Here is a 6,898-nt window from a genome sequence, read left to right on the forward strand (position 1 = left end):
ATTTATAACGAAGTTCACCTAATGTGGGTTATGTCTCCGGGCCCTAGTGTCAAGAGTGGGGAGGCCACTTCATTAATGCTGCAAGATGATGATGTACATGGTATATTCTTTCTCATTACAAGGATGAATATCCTCAATCATAGTTGCAGGTATCTCCACAAGACGTTCATCAAGAAATATCACTCATATGGGAAAATTCCCTCAATAAAAATGGCATGTCTCTCCATGAGATGTTCTCCCTATAAGAAATATCACTCAAATGGGCTAATAAAATATCACAAAATGTGACATACATGTATCCCTCAACACGATAGTAATTAGGGATCTCAACAACGAAAACATAATCTCACAATATAAGAAGAAAAACATGACATAACTGCATCATATACCTCCACTCTCAAGGATGTTCGAAAAATGCCAAGCACGATTGTTGAAACAAACATCACCTCTGAATTTGTGTCGCGAAATTGTGTCAAACTACTATAAATGTTTCCCCTTTTTGACACCATCAAATTCTAGAGCTACGGGCATCTTGAAGATTCCCACAAAGATTCCTTCCTAAAGATGGCCGAAAAATATGCTACTTTGATGAAGGTTCTGAGCACACCACTTAACTCCCTACAAAATTCTTTCAAAAATGACTATAAAGTTGGCATCATTCAGACACTCACGAAAATCAACCTCCAAGGGAATCTTTTAGATTCCACAAGATTCTCCAAAGATTATGTGTTGCTGGACACCTAAATTTGTGCTGCTCAGATGGAGATTCTAACTACATAGTTGGATTCTTGGCACGAAAATGTATGAAAATGACTGTCCACTTGTGAAATTATCTCACTACCATCACGGGCCATCTAAATGAATGTTTTCAGCATCTTAATATTCCCTTGCTCATGGTTTCGCTGCATAGATTTTCTCATGGTTTCACTCCTCTCTCCATCATCAGCGTCCATTCGAATGGTGAATATGAGTTATTATATAAAATTCAAGGCATATTCACCAACATAGGTCATTGGCCCTTTGGTAAATCTCGTTAATGGGGGCGGGTATGTTGGGGGTTCAAACCCCACCAACCTCCCATATATAGTGGCGCGTATTTTTTTTGGCTGGTGGTTAATTAAATTTGTTAGCAGCTTAGAATGTAGTTGCAAGCAGCCACAATTGTCATTATATCTTTTAATTACGATTGGTGAGGGCACCCCGGAGGTGGACTAGCCTAGGTGGCTTGAAGGGTTCAAGCCCTGCTTCCCTCGGGATATGACATATGTGGCAATGGTGGGGGCCGGGTCTATCGACAAGTGACCCACCCATTTATATATATGATATAGGACCAGGGACGGTATGGTTTGACCACCTGCTACCCAAATTATAATATATATTTTATTTAACATACATCTCGTGGGGTGGGCACATCTAGCGGGCCCAACTCGCCCCTATTTCTGTAATATTTTTTGTTTGTTTGTTTAACAACCACTTATTCATTTCCATTTTTTCCATAAATAAGGGTTATTGGGAATTTTAACCATTCAAAAAAATTCACCCATTCCATTAGTCAGATTCCGTGTGCAGGGTCTTGGTCAATTTGTTGCCTCGTTAACCATGCGACTTGGACAAGTTTGACCATGAATATCTAGAGAATGTGAACTCATATTTGAGTGTCATTCACATTATTGGACACCATCAAATTGTAGACCTTTGGGCATCTTGAAGATTCCCCCAAAGATTCCTTCCTAAAGATGACCAAAAAATCCACTCCTCAGATGAAGATTCTGAGCACACCACTACACTCCCTGAAAAATTCTGTGAAAAATGACTATAAAGTTACAATCATTTTGACACTGGAAAAAATTAGCCTCCAAGGGAATCTTTTAGATTCTAGAAGATCCTCCAAAGATTCTTGTTGTTAGACACCTAAAATTTTTCTTCTCATATGGAGATTTTGACTGCACAATCTTAATATTGGCTAGAAAACCCGCAAAAATGACAATCCACTTGTGAAATTATACCACTGGCATCTCTGGCCCTCTAATGGAAGCCTTTCATAATATTAATATTCCCTAGCTCATGGTTCCACCACCTAGATTCGCTCATGCTTCCCCTCTGCTCTCCACCATCAACCTCCAGCCTAAGGGTGAAAATGATTTCTTATATAAAATTCTGGGTATATTCACCAACAGAGGTCATTGGCTTGTTGGTAAATCTCGAAAATGGAGGCATGTAAGTCAGGCGTTTAAAGCTTGCTCAACTCCAATATATAGTGGCACATATTTTGTATGGTTGGCACTTAATTAAATTCCCTAACAGTTTGGGTATCCAGTTGCAACTCTTGCAATTGGCATTATATTTTTGGTTACAATTGGTGAGGATGGCTGGGAGGAGGGCTAGTTCGAACCCCACCGCCCTCGTGATATGACATGTGTGGCAATAGTGGGGGTCGCAACCCCGTGTTTATATATATGATACACAACCAGGGGTGGTGGGGTTTAACCACTTTCCACCCAATTACAATATATGTTTTATTTAACATACATCTGTTGGGGTAGGGGGACAATGGGCTCGACCTGCCCCTATTTTCTTTATATTTTTTGTTTAACAACCACTAAGCCATTTTCAATTTTGCCGTAAATAAGGGTTATTGGGAATTTTAACCATTTCAAAAATTCACACATTCCGATGGTCGGATTCCATGTGCCAGGTCTTGGCCAATTTGTTTCCTCGTTAAGCCTACCACTTGGCTAAGTTTGACAAGAACTTTGACCGCGAAAATCTATAGCATACGAACTCATATTTGAGTGTTGTTCAGACCGTTGGAATCAAGGTGATGAGAACCATGATATGGTCGTAGTCAGATTTCAATATGAGTATTTTGATGTTTGAGCAATTCCATGTTATCTTGACTTTTGAGCGTCTCCGAAGCCACGTCAATAATTCAAGATCCTAAACTCTGCCTGGCCATGCTCAATCCCCTTCATTGACTTACCCAAGACTATTGCATATACAAAACACATAGTTACAATCATTCTGCAGAATAAATAACCCTCATTTGTCATGGTCCCATTCGTTTTAAGTCGACATTCAACACCACCCTAATGAAGAATGTCTATCAACTATAATTTTTTTCTTTGTTGGAGTTTATTGGCCCAAGACAAAGCTATTATTCTCCATGTTTAACCTGCACTGCCTTGCATGCTTTCACCATGATTCAACTTCCCAACTCATGTCATTTTGATCCCAATCCAATATCGTTCCCCTCCTTTTCATTAGTGTCAATTCTAGGAAAATATCAAGGTAAATTTATGACATCTGCATAGGAGCATGTTGCCACTTCCACTTGCCTACTAGGGAAGTGGGTGGTGGAAACACACCCCCCTCCTCTCTCATTCTGTCACCCTGATTTGGGAACTAAATTATAACTTTATTTAAAATAAAAATTATTCTTATTAATGATAAAAATTATTAATACAATTGTTAAAAATATATGAATTTTTAAAAAGCATGTAACAAGATTCTTAACCATGGAAATTCACCCAAACTTTATCATGAAAAAATTTAATGTGTAAATAGGATTTGCCAATGGAATTGCTTATTAATACCACATGCCAAAAAACCATAACTCATTTCATGTGACACTTGATCATATGGCATTTTTTTAATTAATGAATTTAATTAAAATGGTAAAAAATGCAAAATTACTTTGGAAATAAATCTTTACCTTTAATTATTGTATATTATTAAGAATATTCTAGAATATTCTATGGAGGTTAAACCCACACCCTTCACCTAATAATTGTTGATAATTAAATTAAAGTTTGAAAATCCCTATTCCAAAATATACATGCCTACCAACATAACAAGTAATTGCATTGATAAGCATTTCTATTTCATAATTGAGCTTCCAAAAATTTGATTTAATTATAAATAATTAGTAGGTGGATGGAAATAATGTAACCTGCATGGAATTTTCTAGAGTATTCTTAGAAGCAGTAACACATCAAGGGTTAATATTTATCTCAAAAGTATTTATGCCTTTTCTACCCCTTTAATTAAATTGATTAATTTAAAAAAAAAATGTTATATGACCATGAATTATGGTATTTTCACATGTTATATTAGTAAACCACGGTATTGTAACAAATCATATTTAAAGGCTAAAAATATTTAAATCATATATTAAATATTTATTACTATTAATATTAATAATAATAATAATTTAGAAAATAGCTAATTTTTTTTTAATTTCTATGATTTTTTTAAAACTTGTAAATGTGAGACATACCATTAGAGATAAGTGTTTTGGATGACTATTTTAGTTTACTATCTATTTCATTGATATGGCTACACTAGTTCTTATGAATATCAAATACTCTTCTGTCCATTGTAAATATTTGGTAACACACATACAAAATTTCACTAGCCAAATTTTTGAAACTTAGTAAAAGTTGTTTTGCAAATTTGTGGAAATGCTAATTTAAAATAAAAAAATAATATTAATATCTAGTAAATTTCTTATAGGTTTATAAGACTAAAAACCAATAGCTCAATGTCTTCTCAAACAGTGGAATCCTCAAGCCTTGGAATTCCCTACTTCAAACATCCACAAAATAAATAAAATTTTATAATGAAAATTAAATCAACAATGAATTCAATTGCAAATCCATTTGATCTTCCAAAGAAAAGGAAATAAATAAGAAAGAATTCAACTAAAAATACATTTAATCTTACCAACGAAAATGAATAAATAAAAAACCAGTAAAAGAATAAGTTGAAGCTCTATTATTGGCAAATTGTGTGCTTGGCATTTCTCTTCGAAAAATGTGAATTGAAAGAGACAACGAAACCATGTATGAAAAAGACACCAAAAAAGCATTAGCGGAACCTGAACTAAAAGAGCATAAAAGAATGCATGAACTCAAAATTTTAAAAATCATGAACTCTCAACCAAAAAACTCAACCCAACCTTTTCAAAAGAACGCATGAATTGTAATATGAAAAAACATGAAATCTCGGCTAAAAACAAAGTAGGAATTTTGTTTATCGATACCTGGTGTACGGTTTGAGAAGAAGTGGAGGCAAGAAATATTTATAACAGTTAAAAGGAGTAAGGGAATAACAATATATACATTACTTCTTACCATTTTTCAATAATTTTCCTCCTCCCTTTATATCCATATTGGTATGCTTGTGTTTGATTGTTTGAGCCTATGTCATTTGATTTTGGCTCTTTTGTGTTTAGGTCGAGTTTGTGTTTGTGTCAAGCTTGACCATTTACGTCGATATTGTGTTTTGGTCAATTTAGAGCCAGTCATGCCATAGATTTTTGTTCATTTTGCAGACACTAGGAAAATGGTTGAAGGAACCCTTATGCATAATACCACTACTTCCCTAGTGATTACTTGATCAACCAATAGAGTTATGGCCTAAGCAATTAATGAATTTGTGATGGGCATAAAAAGGAAATCCTACATGAGTATGCTTAAACAAAAGACCTCTGAATTGAGGACAACGGGGGGACCTCTATAAGGTATGATTGACTTAGTCCATGAGTTGATTGAGAAGACTCTATAAATCTAAAATATGAGATTCAAATAATGTGAAGAAGGCTTCGTATTAATATGCAAAATGCATCGAAGGGAAAAAATTCAAGGTTGACTACTTCACCAAAAAGTCTCAATAGTTTATGCGATGATTGAGCTTTCCAACAAGATATCGAATTGTCAGAAATCCTTAAACCAAACAATTGTATTCCTTATAATCCTGCCAAATTTAGCTTGGGCTTGTTATGTTTCAGATTTATGTTAGCCTTAGGTGAATGTCCAAAGATTTTCACAAAGTCAAATGAGACATTTAGATGCAAGCGAAAAGACAAAGGAATATATTTGACTCTTGGAAATCAAGGGGGGGGGAAACTATCTTCCTATTGAATAGTTAGAGTGATCAAGCTATGAGGCATAAAAACTCTCATTCAACATAACATTCGGAAAGGTGATGAAGGTGAGAAGATGACATAAAATATCTAAGAAGACACTAATACTCACCATGACTTAATAACAACAGGGGCTCCCGTATTTGAGAACTTTTAAAAGGAGCAGAATACATGCCAAAATACTTGACCTGAGCTTATCATTTTCAGCTATTTCTAATGGTTGTTCCTCTATAAACAAAGGGGATTAAAACATGTTCCTTTCATTGGAAATTAGTAATCCATAAAAATAATAAAATCCATTTATGTTCTCAGTGATAGGGTCCATAATAGTTTGAATCATGGCATGAACAACATTCATGTTATTGTCTGCAAAATGGTCATTACTAACAAGAGTGTCTATGGAAAAGTGTAAACCTTTCAAGTTGGTGGAGACTCCCCAAGCCACAAAGAGAACATGGGTGCCTAATAAGTATGGCAATGCATTTGAGCCCTTAGCTTCATCGACAAAAGTCAAAATTTTGTTAGCCAAACATCCTAATAACTAGAGGAAGTATTGGGTTTTGAATACTTGAAGAAACCTCACAAAAATGTCCATTTCCTCTGCCTACATACTCAGTTGTCATGGAAGAGCTGTAAACCATGGAAGGATCATGCTTCAATATTTTACTTCTTATAAGATATTAACAATATCAAGTGTCTTAGAAGAATAGAAACATTGTAGGCTACTTTAGTAGCCCTTGAGTTGTTTTCTAAAGTTTAACCATACCTCAACATCTACTCATCAAAGCTATAATATGCCTAGACAAACATTTTTTTACCATGTGGACTTACATAAACTATAGGCAGAGCCTCAAGAGATTTGGTTCTATAATATTCCCTTCATGTTGAATATACACAGGTCTAATTGGAATTTCGATTTTCTCGGTCTTCAGTATTTGATTATGCAAACCAATTGTATAGGATGTAAACGTTTTG

Source organism: Pinus tabuliformis, chromosome J (genome assembly GCF_031772625.1).
Source record: "Pinus tabuliformis cultivar Carrire ecotype Pingquan chromosome J, CPIR1, whole genome shotgun sequence".
In the NCBI taxonomy this organism is placed as follows: Eukaryota; Viridiplantae; Streptophyta; class Pinopsida; order Pinales; family Pinaceae; genus Pinus; species Pinus tabuliformis.